Source organism: Pan paniscus, chromosome 9 (genome assembly GCF_029289425.2).
Source record: "Pan paniscus chromosome 9, NHGRI_mPanPan1-v2.0_pri, whole genome shotgun sequence".
In the NCBI taxonomy this organism is placed as follows: Eukaryota; Metazoa; Chordata; class Mammalia; order Primates; family Hominidae; genus Pan; species Pan paniscus.
In genome coordinates this window covers 72103473-72120647 of record NC_073258.2, presented here as the reverse complement: position 1 = coordinate 72120647, position 17175 = coordinate 72103473, and the positions used below count along the sequence as shown (strand labels likewise).

Sequence of the window (17175 nt, the reverse complement as noted above, 5' to 3'; positions counted from 1 at the left end):
CCTCCGTTCATGGGGTGCCTGTGGGGCAGCAGGACCACCCGGCCATGCTCCTCCAGTGCCCGGGACTCTGGAATGAGTGTGGTCACTCATCCCTCCTTGACAGAAGAGGACGCAGACTTAGCTCGAATGCGGGCAGTGGGGAAGCCATGGAGGGGGCTGGGGTCAGGCAAGGTGGGCTGCTCCAGAGACCAGGCCCCTGCTTTGTGGCACCTTCCAGAAAAGGGGACCGAGGCTCGGGCAGGCTGGGTCTGGCTGGCTACGGGCAGGCTGGGTCTGGCTGGCTACGGGCAGGCTGGGTCTGGCTGGCTACAGACAGGCCCCCCGACTCGGAGTCCAGCACGTGGAGGACCAGTCTTGTGGGGGGGGGCATTTCCTGTGGGTCCCAGAGCTGTTTCAGAACTCCTCACAATGATGGTTTCCACCTCTGTAAGAGTGATGAGCACCTCCAAAAATAGAGGTGCATCTGGAGGCTAACATTTTGTTTGTATTTATTTATTTATTTATTTATTTATTTTTGAGATGAGTCTTGCTCTGTTGCCCAGGCTGGAGTGCAATGGCATGGTCTTGGCTCACTGCAGCCTCCACCTCCCAGGTTCAAGCAATTCTCCTGCCTCAGCCTTCTGAGTAGCTGGGATTACAGGCACGCACCACCACACCCAGCTGATATTTTTTTTTTTTTTTAGTAGAGAGGGAGTTTCACTATGTTGGCCAGGCTGGTCTCGAATCCCTGACCTCATGATCCGCCTACCTCGGCCTCTCAAAGTGCTGGGATTACAGGCATGAGCCACCACTCCCGGCTCTATTTATTTATTTATTTTTGAGACGAGTCTTGCTCTGTTGCTCAGGCTGGAGTACAGTGGCATGATCTTGGCTCACTGCAGCCTCTGCCTCCCGGGTTCAAGCAATTTTCCTGCCTCAGCCTCCCGAGAAGCTGGGATTATAGACGTGCACCACCACGCCCAGCTAACTTTTGTACTTTTAGTAGAGATGGTGTTTTGCATGTTGGTTAGGCTGGTCTCTTAACTGCTGACCTCAAGTGATCCTCCCACCTCAGCCTCCCAAAGTGCTGGGATTACAGGCATGACCCACTGTGTCTGGCCTGCAGGCCAACATTTTAAATAGTTCAGTAATTCAGTTATTTGCTACTGGGGGAAGGAGCATGCCCCTTTAACAGATGCCGTTAAAATTTCCTAGAACCCAGTTGTGGATTTCTTAGAGAATTTGTTGAGATATAATTTACATACCATTGTGATTCACCCTTTGAAAACCTGCAGTGCCGTGTTTTTTAGTAAATTAGGGAGATTGTGCAACCATCAGTGTCGATTTAGGAACATGTTTATCCCCCCAATAAAGACGCCAAAACCATCAGCATTGCTTCCCACTCTGATCTTTCCTCCTCTTCCCAGCCCCTGGCAACGACTAATCTGTCTCCCGTCTCGGTGAGTTTGCCCATTCTGAGCATCTTACGTAAATGGAATCGTGCAAAATGGGATCCTTTGTGACTGGCTTCTTTCACTTAGCATCGTGTTACCGAGGTTCATCCGTGTTGTAGCCTGGGTCAGGCCTTTATTCTTTTTGATGGCTGAATCACATTCCATTTTAAGGCTGGACCACAAGATGTTTATGCATTCCTCAGCTTAGGGATGTTGGGGTTACCTCCACTTTTGGGCTGTTATGAGGTATGCTGCCGTGAACATTCATATACACTTTTTTTTTTGGTAGAGATGGGGTCTCCTGTACCTGCAGGCTGGCCTCACACTCATGGGCTCAAGCCACCCTCCCACCTCGGCCCCCCAAAGTGCTGGGATTACAGGTGTGAGTCACTGTGGCTGGCCTACATGTTTTTGTGTGGATGTATGTTTTATTATTTTTAGTTGTATGCCTAGGAGTGAAATTGCTGCCTCTCACTGAAGCTGTGTGAAAGTTTTGTTCTTTTGTTTTCCACAGTGTACTTTTAAAAAGACTTAAAATTTTTACAGTTAACCTTTGAACAATGGAGAGGTTGGGGGTTCCAACTCCCACACAGTCAAAAGTCCAGGTATAACTTGTGACTCCCCCAAAATGTAACTACTGATAGCCTACTATTTACTGGAAATCTTACAGATAACATAAACAGTCCATTAACACATGTTTTGTATGTTATACAAACAAATAACCTTACCTTAAATAAGGTAGAGAAAAGAACATGTTACTAAGAGAATCATAAAGAAGAGAAAATACATTCACTCCTCACTGAGTGGAAGTGGATCATAGTAAAGGTCTTCATCTGCATTGTCTTCATGTTGAGTGGGCTGAAGAGGAGGAGGAGGAGGAGGAGAGGAGGGGGGAAAGAGGAGGAGGAGGAGAAGGGGTTGGTCTTGCCTTCTCAGAGGCGGCAGAGGTGGGAGAATATCCACGTGTAAGAGGACTTGAGAAGTTCAAACCTGTGTTGCTTAAGGGCCAACTGTATTTTTAAGATGATTGCAGTTGTAAGAAATAGTTCAGAGATATACCCAGTTTACCCCCATAGTCTCATCCTGGGACAGTACGATAGTATTGGCTGGGATGCTGATGTTGACACGGTCGAGATTCAAATGCTGCTGTCCACACCAGGACCCCTCATGGTGCCCTTTTATGGCCTGACACACTTCCTTCCACCCCTACTTGCTCTATAAGCCCTGGTAACCACTCATCTGTTCTCCATCTCTGTAATTTTGTCGTTTCAGTAATTATACAGAAATGGAATCACACAGTAAGTAGCCTTTTGGGATTGGCTTTCCCCTCCTTGGTCAGCACAACTTTCTAGAGAGTCACCCAGGTCTTGTGTATCAAAAGTTCTTCCCTTTTTATTGCTGAGTATTGATGGTGTGGATGTATCCGTTTGTTTAACCATTGAGCTTCTGAAGGCTATCTGGGTGGTTTGCAGTTTTTGGCTATTATGAATAAAGCTGCTATAAACATTAGTGTATAGGTTTCTTTGTCTTTTTTTTTTTTTTTCCTTGAAGACACTTGGCCCTGTCACCCAGGCTGGAGTGCAGTGGCATGATCTTGGCTCACTGCAAGCCCTGTCTCCCCGGCTCAAGCCATCCTCCCATCTCAGCCTCCCAAGTAGCTGAGACTACAGGTGCATGCCACCATGCCCAGCTAATTTATGTATTTTTAGTAGAGACTGGATTTCGCTACCTTGACCAGGCTGGTCTTGAACACCTGGGGTCAAAGCGATTCACCTGCCTTGGCCTCCCAAGGTGCTGGTATTACAGGTGTGAGCCACTGCACCTGGCCCGTAACATAAGTCTGAATTTCTGTGGGACGAATGCCTAGGAGTGTGGTTTTTGGGTCACATGGGAGTTACATATTTAGGTTTTTAAGGAACTGCTACACTGTGTTCTGTAATGTCTGTACCATTTTGTATTTCCACCAGCAACGTGTAAGATCCAAGTTTTCCACCGGCAATGTGATTCTTTATTCTCTTACTAGCAATTGGTGTCACCATTTTTCATTCTAGCTGTTTTGATAGGTGTATGGTCATATTTGTTTTATTTGCATTTCTTTAATAGCTGGTATGTTGAACGTCTTTTCATGTGCTTATTGCCATCTGTATATCCTCTTGAAAAATGTCTTTTTCTATCTTTTGCTCTTTTAAGTGGATTGTCATTTTTTTTAACTGTTGAGCTTTGAGAGTTCTTTATTCTAGACACATACTATTTCGAATTATTTGTTAAATATGTGGTTTGCAGACATTTTTCTCCCACTCTATGGTTTGTGTTTTTCTCCTTTCAGCAGGTCTTTCTCAGAGCAAAAGTTTTTAATTTGGATGAGAACCTATTTGTCAATATTTTTGTATGTGGATTGTGCTTTTTACATTGGGTCTATGAACTCATTTCCTGTCTCTAGATCCTGAAGATTTTCTCCCATTTTTTCTAAGAGTTGTAGTTTTGTATTTTACATGTAAGTTCATGATTCATTTTGAATTAATTTTTGTATAAGGCATGACCCTTAGGTTGATGTTCATTGTTTTGCTGATGGATGTCCAATTGCTCCAGCATCATTTGTTGAAAAGACAGTCCTTCCTCCATTGAGTGGCTTTTGCACCTTCATCAGCAATCAGTTGGGCATATTTGTGTGGGTTTTTTCTGGGCTCTGTATTGAGTTCTATTGCTATGTGCCTGTCCCTCCACCAGAACCACACAGCTTTGATTACTATACTGTATAATAAATCTTGAAGCTGAGTATACTGATTTCCTCCCATTTTTTTTTTGTTTGCAAACTGTTAGTTTTCCTAGTTCTTTTGCCTTTCCATATACTTTTTTTTTTTTTTTTTTTTTTTGAGACAGAGTCTCACTCTGTTGCCCAGGCTGGAGTGCAGCAGCACGATGTCGGCTCACTGCAATCTCCACCTCCCAGGTTGACGCCATTCTCCTGCCTCAGCCTCCCGAGTAGCTGGTACTACAGGTGCCCGCCACCATACCCGGATAATTTTTTGTATTTTTAGTAGAGATGGGGTTTCACCATGGTCTTGATATCCTGACCTTGTGATCCGCCTGCCTTGGCCTCCCAAAGTGCTGGGATTACAGGCGTGAGTCACTGCGCTCAGCTTTTTTTTAGGCAGAGTCTTGCTCTGTTGCCCAGGTTGGAGGCTGGAGTGCAGTGGCATGATCTCAACTCACTGCAACCTCCGCTTCCCAGGTTCAAGTGATTCTCCTGCCTCCGCCTCCCAAGTAGCTGGGCTTACAGGTGTGCGTCACCACACCCGGCTAATTTTTTGTGTTTTTAGTAGAGACGGGGTTTCACCACGTTGGGCCAGGCTAGTCTCGAGCTCCTAACTTCAAGTGATCCACCTGCCTTGGCCTCTCAAAGTGCTGAATAATCTTGTCCATATCTACAAAAAAATTTTGCTGGGATTTTGACTGGAATTGTGTTCATCATCATCACTTGCACATCAATTTGGGAAAAATTGACCTTCTGACTATGTTGAGTCTTCCAATCCATGAACAGGGTATATCTCTAAATTTTTTTAGATCTTTGATTTGTTTTCATCAGTGTTGCATAGCTTTCAGCATACAGTTCCTGAATATGTATTGTTAGGTTTATACCTATTTCTTTTCTTTTTCTTTTTTTTTTCTTTTTTTTTTTTTTGTGATGGAGTCTCACTCTGTTGCCAGGCTAGAGTGCAGTGGTGCAGTCTTGGCTCACTGCAACCTCCAACTCCCTGGTTCAGGCTATTCTCCTGCGTCAGCCTCCTGAGTAGCTGGGATTACAGGCATGCACCAGCTAATTTTTGTATTTGTAATAGAGATGGGGTTTCACCATGTTGGCCAGGATGGTCTCTATCTACTGACCTCGTGATCCACCCACCTCGGCCTCCCAGAAGTGCTGGGATTACAGGCATGACCCACTGCGCCCAGCCAACTCTTTCATTTTTTGAGCAAGTATAAGTGATATTGTATCTTTAATTTTGCTATCTACATGTTTATTGCTAGAGAATACAATTGATTTTAATATGTTGATCTGGTGTCTTGTGACTTTGCTCAACTCATTTATTATTTCCAGGAGGTTTTGGGGTTTTATGGTTGTTTCTTTGTGATTTTTCATGCTGTGTGCAAATAGGGACAATTTTGTTCCTTCTTTTCCAATCTTCGTTTGTTTTTTGCCATATTACACTTGCTAGAACATCCAGCTCTATGTTGAGTAAGAATGGTGAGAGCAGGCATCTCTGCCTTGGTCCTGATCATATGGGGAAAGCATTTTGTTTTTATTTGGTGAATCTTGGCTCGTGTTTCTTTGTAGATGTTCTTTATCAAGTGGGGGAAATTCCCATCTTGTTTTGGGGAGAGTTTTTCTCATAGAAAGATGCTGAATTTTGTTAAATGCTTTTTCTGCATTGATTGATATGATCTTTTTTTCTGTTGATAATAGTAGATTACATTGATTGATTTTTTAAAAAAATATTGAAACAGCCTGGCATCCCTAGAATAAATGCCATTTAGTCATGGTATATAATTCTTTTGATATATTGCTGAACTCTATTTGTTACTCCTTTGTTAAAGATTTCTATGTCTATATTCATGAAGACCTTTGATTTACGTTTGTATAAGGTATCTTCTTTTTTAAAAAATTATTAATTAATTTTTGAGATGGAGTCTTACTCTTGTCGCCCAGGCTGGAGTGCAATGGCACAATCTTAGCTCACTGCAACCTCCGCCTCTTAGGTTTAAACGATTCTCCTGCCTCAGCCTCCCGAGTAGCTGGGATTACAGGCACCCACTACAATGCCCAGCTAATTTTTGTATTTTTAGTAGAGACAGGGTTTCATCATGTTGGCCAGGCTGGCCTTGAACTCCTGACCTCGGGTAATGCAACCGCCTCGGTCTCCCAAAGTGGTGGGATTACAGGCATGAGCCACCATACCCAGCCTGTAATCTTCTTTTTGTGCTCATTTTCTCTGGCTTTGGTATCAGGGTAGTAGTTGCTCCATAAAATAAATTAAGAAATGTTCTCTCCTATTCTACTTTCTGGAAGAAATTGTGTAGAATTAGTATTAATTATTCTTTAAGCATTTCATAGAATTCTCCAGTGAACTCATTTAGGTCTAAAGATTTCTTTTTCTCAAAAAAACTGGAGTTTAAAAATTATGAATTCACTTCCCTTAATAGTTGTAGGAAATGATTCAAACTACCTTCTTCAAATTGGGCAAGGTGAAGTAGTTTGTATTTCTTGAATAATTGCTTTATTTCATCTACATTGTCAAATTTATGTGTGTAGAGCTGATTTAGTATTCCCTTAGTATCTTTTTCATGTCTGCAGGGTCTTTAATGGTGTCTCCTATTTAATTCCTGGTATTGGTAATTTGTGTTGTCTTTTTTTCTTGGTCAGTCTTGCTAGAGTTTTGTCAATTGCATTGACTTTTACAAAGAGTCAGCTTATTGTTTCACTGATTTTCTCTGTTGTTTTTCTGTTTCCTGTTCATTTTTTCCCACTCATATGTTTATTATTTTCTTCCTTCTGCTTGTTTTGGGTTTGTTTGGGTCTCCTTTTGCTAGCTTCTTGAGGTAGGAACTTAGAATTTGATTTGAGATTGTTCTTTTCTAATATATGCTATAAATTTCATGAACACTTGAATGTGAATTCTGCTGTAGTACGGTGGAGGAAGGTTCTACAACTATCACTTTGATCTTGTTGATTGGGTATATTACTGAGTTCTGTATCCTTGCTGATTTTCCTGTCTTATTCTATCAATTGTGGAGAAAGGTTTGTTAAAGTTGTATTCAGTTATAAGTGTGGATTTATGTCTTCTTTCTTCAGTTCTATCCATTTTTGCTTCATGTATTTTGCTCCTCTGTTGTTTGGTACACGTTTAGAATAACTATGTCTTCTTGGTGGAGTCCTCTCTTACATTATGTAATGTTCTCTTTGTGGTATTTTCTTTGCCCTGAAGTCTACTTTATCTAATATTAACATAGCCATGATTGCTTTCTTTTGACTTCTGTTTGTATAAGGTATCTTATTCCATCCTTTTACTTTCATCCTACCTATGTCATTATATTTGAAGCAAATTTTTATAGACCTCATTTAATTGTATCTTTTAAAATCTACTCTGCCAATCTCTGTCTTTTAACTGGTATATTTTGACCATTTACATTTAATGCAATTATTGATACATTAGGCCTTACATTTGTTATTTCAGGTTTTCATGTTTCTATTTTTCCTGCCTTCTTGTGGGTTATTTGAACATTTTTAAACATTTTTTAGGGTTCCATTTTGATTCATCTGTAGTGTTTATGAGTATATCTCTTTGTATAGCTTTTTAAGTGGTTGCTCTAGGCATTATATCATGTATACTTAATTTTATCATCTATTGTAATACCAGTTTGAGTGAAATATACAATCTTCTTTGTCTCTTTACCCTTCTCCATTTATACTTGTTAAATATTTGCTCTATATATTTAGAACCACATAGATTGTGTTGTAATTTTTGCTTCAACCATCAAATATAATCTATAAAACTTGAGAAGGAAAGCCTATTATATTTGCCAAACATTTTGCTTACCATACTTTTTTCCTTCCTAATGTTCCAAAACTCCTTCTTTTATTATTATTTTTTTATTTAGAAAGGCTTCTTTTTAGCTATTCTTTTAGAATAGGTCTGCCAGTGGCAAATTTCCTTTGTTTCCTTTCATCTGAGACTATCTTAATTTTCCATTCATTCTTACAGGATATTTTTGTTGGTGTAAAATTATGGATTGAGAATACTTTTCTTTCATCACTTGAAAATTACTGTGCCACTTTCTTTTGGTCTCCACAGTTTCTGATGAGAAATGTAAGTATTGGTTTCTCTGCATGTTTTCAACATTTTTTCTTAGTGTTCAGAAGTTTAATTCTGATGTATATTGGTGTGAATTTTCTTGGGTTTATCCTATTTGGGATTCATTCAGCTTCTGGAATCTGTAGGTTTATATCTCTCAGCAAATTTGGGACATTTTGAGTACTTTTTCAGACCTTCCCTCTCTTCTCTCTCCTTCTGGGATTTCAAGCATTTAAAGTTAGGTATTTTATTATTGTCCCATAACTCCCTGAGACTCTGTTTATTTATTTTCAGTCTGTTTCCCTCTATTGTTCAGTTGGGATAATGTCTGTTGTTCTGTCTTCCAGTTCACTGATTATTTCCTCTGTCCCGTCCATTCTGCTGTTGAGTCCATCCACTGAGTCTTTTATTTCAGTTACTGTATTCTTTAGTTCTATCATTTTCTTTTCTTTTTTTGTAAGATGGAGTTTCACTCTTGTTGCCCAGGCTGGAGTGCATGGCATGATCTCGGCTCACTGCAACCTCTACCTCCTGGGTCCAGGTGATTCTCCTGCCTCAGCCTCCTGAGTAGCTGGGATTACAGGTGCCCACCACCAACCCGGCTAAGTTTTGTATTTTTAGTAGAGATGGAGTTTTGCCATGTTGAACACGCTGGTCTCAACTTCTAACCTTGAGTGGTCCACACACCTCGGCCTCCCAAAGTGCCGGGATTACAGGCATGAGCCACCGCGCCTGGCCAGTTCTATCATTTTCACTTGATTCTTTTTTATATCTTTGGTGAAATGCACTGCTCTGGTGAGGCTTTCTGTTATTTCATCTGTTTCTAGCATGTTCGTAATTGTTCGTGGAAGCATTTATCATGGTTGCTTTCAACTCTTTGTCAGATCATCCTGACATCTCTGTCACCTCCATGTTGGCATCCATTGATTTTCTTTTTTTCAGTTTGAAATCTTCCTGATCCTTGGTTTGATGGGTGATTTTCTAATGAAACTTGGACATATTTGTATGATGTTATGAGACTTTTAGTCTTACTTAAACTTTTTTTGTAAGCTAACTTTTCCTGACGCCACTTCCACAAGGGAAGGTGGAAAGGGGTGTCACCTCATTACTGACAGGTGCCATAGAAATCCAGGCTCCCCATGTTGCCTATACTAATGCTGGAGTGAAAGGAGGATTTGTTACTGCCTGGTGGGGATGAATGTGCTAGCTCCTTCCGTTGGTCTATTTGATGCCACGCTGGCAGGGATTTGGTGCTTCATTATAGCCACACAGGGTGGAAATCTAGACTCCCTACTCGGCCTTTGCTGCTGTGGGTGGGGCTGAGGCCACAGATTTTTCTGCAGTGTCTGGCTGGAGTAGACCTGTTGTCTAAATATATTGCCCTGTTAGCTGCCGCTTTCCTAGTCTTTCGACTAAAGAGAATATGCTTTTGTTGTGGTATTGTTCCTGCTCCTGTTGGCTTTTCTGGGTTGCTGGCTTATTCAGCACCACGTCTGGGATGTATGAGGCAAGAAGAAAACCCAGAGAGCTCACACCATGTCCCTGGCTGGTCTGCCTTCTCTCCACCTTGCAGAGTGTTAGGTTTGTTTTATATACAGCATCCTGAGTTTTAGTTGTGCTTTGTGTGAGGAATAGGGAAAAATGTGTCTACTCCATCTGCCCGGAAGCAGAAGTTCGATCCCTGGTTTTTAGCACAGAAATATCAGAATCTACATGAAGTTTTAACATGTGCCTCTCAACAGTCTGTGTCTGACCATGCCCCGGTCTCATTATCTCTCCACAGGTCTGGAAATCTCTCCAGGCACCCTGCTTTGGTCCTCTAGAATACAGACAGTTCCTGCTCTAAGAGGCCATCTGTGGGGCTCAGTCTCCCAACACCTCTGGTGAGTTATAACATTTTCCCCTGTCCTTGTTACCTGCAAGCCAGTGGCCACTGTCTGGGTTTGGTCCACCTCCCCACCTTTGCACTGTGGCCAGGGACTTTCAGTTTCTTGTTGTCAGGTCCTGTGTGCCCTGTGCTTGTGTTTGGGTGGGAAGAGGGTGGATGGCATTGTCCTTGGTGGCCCGCTTGTGTGACTTTGCGAGATATGAAAGGGACTATGCCTCTGGCTACTGGACCGTGCTCTGAGCTGTCCTCACCAGTGTGCCCAGGCTAGACCCAGTCAGGGTGGCTGCAGACAGATGAGTGGTGCAGAAGCTTCCAGCTCCTCTCCGTCATTTTCACATGAACGGGGGTGCGCCTCGTGATGCCCACGTGCAGGGAAGGGTGCAGTGAAGCCCAGGTCTGTGTGCTCTGCAGAGGCCAGATTGTGGGCTGGTGCTCAGTGGCTCTATTCTTGAGCGCCTCCTCTGTGCCTTGCTGGTATCACCTCACCTGTAATGTGCTTAAAGGCCCTGTCTGCCAAATATCTTATCAATGTTGACCCTGACTACCACCAGCTCCATGCAGAAAGTGGAATTACCACCATTTTCAGTGAGGACACAGGCTCTCAGCAGTTAGATACTTGGTCACGGTCACGTGGGTATTGAGTGGCTGAATCCAGCTTGGCTTGACCGCACACTGGGCTCCTGCTGGTATAGGACCCTTGCCTCCTGGCATGGCCTTGTATACCAGGGACCATAAAGACAGATCTGTGTGGTCCAGAGCCCTATGGGCAATTTCTCAATCCTTCTGAGCTATCCTCACCAACGTGCCCATGCCAGACCCAGACAGTGTGGCTGCAGACAGATGAGTGGTGCAGGCGCTTCCAGCTCCTCTCCGTCATTTTCACGTGGATGGGGGTGTACCTGGTGGTGCCCGCGTGCAGGGAAGGGCCTCTCAGCTGCACGGGCCTGCCCAAGAAGCTGCGTCAGATACGCTTTCCTAACTGTGTGCAGCATGAGATCTTAATACTGTGGAAGGGCCATCCCTCAGCATCCAAAGGGGATTGGTTCCCGGACCTCCCATGAATACAAAAGTCCATGGATGCTCAAGTCCCTGATTTAATATGGTGCAGTATTTGCATATAACCTAAGTACTTTCTCTCATATACTTTAAAACATCTCCAGATTGTGTATGATACCTAAACAACGTAAACGATATGTAAATGTTTGCTATACTGTATTGTTTAGGGAATAATGACAAGAAAAAAGTCTGTACATGTTCGGTACAGATGCAACTAAAAAATATTTCCAATGTGCGCATGGTTGGTTGAGTTCAGGGTAACTGAAGCCACGCATATGGAAGGCTGTTGCTGTGCCGATCGTTTATCTCTGCTTCACCTTCCACCACCCCATGAGAATGCGCACCCTGGGGTCCTAAACGTGGCAGGCAGGAGCGGAATGTCGGAGTCACAGCCCCATGCAGGACTACCCTGGTCTTGGCCACCATCGCAGTTGGGCGGCCTCACCTGCCTGGTTTTCCTGTCTCCAGCTCTACAGCTCACCAATCCCGTCTGAAATCCAGTCGGACTCTCTCCCTCCCCATGTTCAAGCCCTTCTCTGCACCTGCGTGTCCCTCCAAATCTCTGAGCTCCCTCTCTAGCCTCTGCTGTCACTCACCTCCCAGATGTGGACAAGTGTCCTCCCAGGTGGAGGGATGGTGACACGGCTCCGTGGAGGGTGCTCCTGCCTTCTCTGGCTGTCTTGGCTGAGGGCTGGGTCTGCATCCTCCACAGTCCCCCTCGTCTCTGGCCGATGCTGCATACTTGTCCCTTGTGCAGAAGCACTGGCCCAGTACACAGCTCCTCCTCGAAAGGTGTCACAAGGATGCATATGAGAACGTGTGACCCTGCTGGAGAAGGTGGTCCACCCCTTTATCCTAGAGCAGGAGCAGACTCAGAGAGGGAAGGACATTAGTCCCTGTCCACCCGGGAAGGAGCACGTGTCCCTGCAGGCCCGGGGTTAAGCCATAAGATGTTGTCAGCAGTCAGCTGCCTTTGGCTTCCTCAGAGCTTGGACTTGGGGCTTGCTATTTATTCATTCTGTCTCCCGGGGCTGGGGCAGAGCTAACAACCATGGCATGCATGCGCTTCTGCCTTTGGAAGGTGCCTGCGTCCGGCCAGCTGGGCCTCGGTTCACAGCTGGGACCTGTCTCCCTGAAACTCCCTTCTTAGCTCCTCTGGGAGCTTCGTAAGAAAGGAACACTCAGGCTGTTGGGTTGAGCCTTTGCTTGTCACTCAGGAGCTGCCGTTGGCTCACAAGTGATGGGGAGCGCTTGCTTCCAGAGCAGCAGCCCTGCAACCCTGCAACCCTGGCGGCTGCGATTAATGGGAAGGAGAGAAGGAAAAACTTGTCTGGGCAACTCACGAAGGCTGGGAGTGAATTTGTTTTAGTTTTGTTTTTCTGGCCAGGGCACTTTCATCCCACACAGTTGGTGACCTTGGGACAGGGGAACTGTGCTGCTTTCTGGGAAGATCAGTCCCCTCGGCTGGAGGCAGGATGGTGGTGCTGGATGGGGTGGGGTGGGTGGGGTTTTCCTCTTGGGGATGTCAATGATCTGGGAGGCCCAGGCGGTGCTGGTCCTGGTGCAGGGAAGGGTGAGCCAGAATCACCAACCCGGCCATGCTCACCTGGGCGCTTCACCCTCCAGCGGCTTCTCCTGCTTCCTCAGGTGTCCCAGTTCCGCCCTAACAGGAGCCACCAAGGGACCCTACTCCTCAGTGGCTCTCCCAATGTCCTCAGACCCCCATTCATCCATCATGAACATTGTCGTGTGGGCACCTCACGCCCCCGTGCCATGGCTGCAGCGTCATTTTACAGTGGAGACTCCCAGCGCCTAGGCACCTGCACACATCCTGGGTTTCTAGCCTTGTCTACCGATCACCTCCCCTTGCTGCTCAGAAAAAAACTGGAAAATTGCCCTCGAGGGGTAATTTAGTGAGCAGCCAGGGTATCGCATAATTAGTGGCAGAAGGGTTCCACTTAGGAGTAACGGAATTAATTGACAATGTTGCAATTCTCATTGACTGTTGAAGACACTAGATTAGATGAATTTGAAGATGTGGTTTTTCCTGAGGTGTTCTTTGCTTTTGTCTCAAATTATATTTTCCACTTGTGGGTGTAATCAGACACCGCCTGATGATTAATGACATGACCCAAGAGGATATGCTCCAGAGCACCCTCCTGGGTGGGGAAACAGGGGATCAAGCGGCATTTGCCAGGGCAGGACTGGGGTGAGGACCCTGTCCTCTGCACCTGCGCTCCGGCCACCGTCTCCTGCTGGGCACCCACTGCCTTGTGCCCAACCAGAAGCTGGCAGACTGTGGTGTGAGGTTCCGATCCTGCTCATTGCTTGTTTTTGTAAATGAAATTTTGTTGTTTTTTAAAGTCTTAGCAAGATACACATAATACAGAATTTACCATCTTCATCTTTTTTTTTTTTTTTGAGATGGAGTCTCGCTCGCTGTGTTGCCCAGGCTGGAGTGCAGTGGCATGATCTCGGCTCACTGCAACCTCCGCCTCCCAGGCTCAAGCGATTCTTCTGCCTCAGCCTCCTGTGTAGCTGGGACTACAGGCACCTGCCACCAAGCCCGGCTAATTTTTGTATTTTTAGTAGAGACAGGGTTTCACCATGTTGGCCAGGCTGGTCTTGAACTCCTGACCTCAAGTGATCCACCTGCCTCAGCCTCCCAAAGTGCTGGGATTATAGGCGTGAGCCACTGTGCCTGGCCCATCTTCACGATTTTTAAAGTGTGCCGTTCAGTGGCATTAAGCACATTTATGTGGCTGTGCAACCATCGCCACCAACCGTCTCCAGAACTTTTTCATCTTCCCAAACTGAAACTCTGTCCGCATTGAACCCTCCCTCCCCATTCCTCTTCCCCAGCCCCTGACAACCCCTATTCAACTTTCTGTCTCCATGGATTTCCCCACTCTAGGAACCTCATGGGAGTGGGGTCATGTGAGATTTTGTGCCTGACTTCTTTCACTTAACGTAATGTCCTCCAGGGTCATTCACACTGTAGCATGTATTGGAACTTCATTTCTTTTTAAGCCTAAGAAATACTCCTTCTGTGAATGGACCACACCTTGTTTATGCGTTCATCCAGTGGTGGACACTGGGTTGCTCCAACCTTTTGGCTGTTGTGAATAGTGTTCTGTGAACGTAGGTGTGCGGATATATCTCCTCAAGATATCCACCCGTTCTTTCAGGCATATACCTATCCCCAGAAATGGGATGGCAGGTTCATATGGTTTTTTATGTTTAGTTTTTGGAGAAACTGCCGTACTGTTTTCCACAGCAGTTATACTATTTTACATTCCCACCAGCAAGGCTCAAGGGTTCCAATTTCCCACATCCTTGCCAACACTTGTATTTTGTTTTTTGTTTGTTTGTTTGTTTGTTTCTGTTTTGAGACTGGGTCTCACTCTGTCACCCAGGCTGGATTGCAGTGGCACAATAAGGCTTACTGCAGCGTCGGCCTCCCAGGCCCAAGCAATCCTCCTTTCCATCTCGGCCTCCTGAGTAGTTGGGACCACAGGCATGTGCCATCATGCCTGGCTAATTTTTTAATTTTTTTGTAGAGATGGGTGGGGGGGGGGTCTCACTATGTTGTCCAGGCTGGTCTTGAACTCCTGAGCTCAAGCAGTTCACCCACCTCAGCTTCCCCAAGTGCTAGAATTACAGGTGTGAGCCACCACACCTGGCCTGTTTTTGTTTTTGTAAATTTTTAATTTAATTTAATTATTTTTTGAGATGGAGTTTCGCTCTGTTGCCCAGGCTGGAGTGCAATGGTGTGATCTCAGCTCACTGCAACCTCTGCCTCCTGGGCTCAAGTGATTCTCCTGCCTCAGCCTCCCGAGTAGCTGAGATTACAGGCACCCACCACCATGCCTGGCTAATTATTTTATTTTATTTGTTTAGTAGAAACGGGATTTTACCATGTTGCCCAGGCTAATATTGAACTGGTGACCTCAGCTGATCTGCCCACCTCAGCCTCCCAAAGGGCTGGGATTACAGGTGTGAGCCACCACACCTGGCCTGTTTGTTTTTTTTGTTTTTGTTTTTTAAAATAGCCATTCTAGAGGGTGTTGATGTGGTATTTCATTGTGGTTTTGGTTTGCATTTTCCTATTGATTAGTGATGTGGAGCATGTTTTTATGAGCTTATTGGTTATTTGAATATCTTCAGAAAAATGTCTATTCAAGTTCTTTGCCTATTTTTGAGTTGTTGGATTGTATGAGTTCTTGATATATGCTAGATGCTAATCCCTGGTCAGATGTGTAATTTGTGATATTTCCTGACAATCTGGGTTCTCTTTTGTGAATAAAGTTTTATTGGCACCCAGCCATGCTCATCTCTTTCCACGTTGTGTGTGGCAGAGTTGAATCGTTGTGACAGACTGCATGCTCTGCAGAGTTGAGAGTAGTTACCAGCTGGACTTTTACAGAAAATTTTGTGGGCCTTGTTCTAAATGATCTCAGCGCATTGCCTAGAACCATGCCACTTTTCTCTGATGTGATTCTGAGAAATGCTCTCTCCTCATCTGGCTTCTCTAAATGCTGGTATGTGGGACATCACACGTGATGGTGTCCTCGTGGTCTGAAGCTTGCCCACAGAGCCTTGGGTAAGCTCCGTTACATTCTTCTGCGATGTCTGTGTAGGATGCTGACCACCTGTGGGGTGCACAGATGCCACTCTCTCTGGGTGCCCTACAGAGAAGGCTGCTTGGGACTCCTTCCTGCTGGGGGCTGCAGAAGAGGGAGGCATTCAGGCACAGTCTCCAGCAGTGCTGGAAGAACGAGGCCAGGTTGAGTGGCAGGACAGCAAGTCTGGGGCTTCCTTCCCAGTTAGTTATGCCCAGTGCTGTTTATGCTGCCACTGCAACTTGTGTCTGGTTCAGGGGTCATTGGACTTTCACGTGAGTCTTTCCCATCGAGAGACCTTGGAGTTGATGGAGATTGGCTGTGTAGGTGTTCTGTGCTGATGGGGACAGCTGGGTGGTGAGAAGGTAGCGATGAAGGTTCCAGACCCTGCCCTCACGCTGCTCATCCCTGGGCACCACAGATTCAATTTAAAAATAGAACAGCCCAGTCCCGGGGGCTCACACCTGTAATTCCAGCACTTTGGGAGGCTGAGGCGGGTGGATCACCTGATGTCGGGAGTTTGAGACCAGCCTGACCAACAAGGAGAAACCCCGTCTCTATGAAACATACAAAATTAGCTGGGCGTGGTGGCACATACCTGTAGTCCCAGCTACTTGGAGGCTGAGGCAGGAGAATCGCTTGAACCTGGGAGGCGCAGGTTGCAGTGAGGCAAGGTTGCACCATTGCACTCCAGCGTGGGCAAGAAGAGCAAAACTCCATCTCAAAAAAAAAAAAAAAAAGAAAATTAAAAGAATTTCTTCAATAATAAATTGACTTTAGCTTACTGTAACTTTTTTATTTTATAAACCTTTAATTTTTAAAAAAAAATACCTCTTGGCCGGGCATGGTGGCTCATGCCTGTAATCCCAGCACTTTGGAAGGCCGAGGCAGGCGGATCACAAGGTAAGGAGATCGAGACCATCCTGGCTAACATGGTGAAACCCTCTTTCTTCTAAAAATACAGAAAATTAGCCGGGCGTGGTGGCGGGTGCCTGTAGTCCCAGCCACTCAGGAGGCTGAGGCAGGATAATGGTGTGAACCCAGGAGGCAGAGTTGGCAGTGAGCCAAGAACGCGCCACTGCACTCCAGCCTGGGCGACAGAGTGAGACTCTGTCTCAAAAAACAAACAAACAAAAAACCTCTTGACTCTTTTGCAGTAATACTTAGCTTAAAACACACATTGTCAGCTATACAAACATTTTGTTTCCATATATCCTTATTCCATAAGCCTTTTTCTATTCAAAGAATTTTTTACTTTTTAATTTTTTTGTTAAAAACTAAGACACAAATCCACACGTTAGCCTTGGCCTATGCAGGGTCAGGATATT

The 17175-nt window shown here is 45.1% G+C and overlaps 1 protein-coding gene across 1 annotated transcript in view; it reads left to right on the top strand.

Annotated features, from left to right (window-relative positions):
• The window catches only part of SHANK2 (SH3 and multiple ankyrin repeat domains 2), a 697015-nt gene that overhangs the window by 18301 nt on the left and 661539 nt on the right, over positions 1 to 17175 (top strand). Inside the window, exon 2 of the mRNA XM_063608635.1 lies at positions 10065 to 10164. The gene's annotated coding sequence lies outside the window, so the exon portion shown is untranslated. The remainder of the gene's footprint in view (positions 1 to 10064; positions 10165 to 17175) is intronic.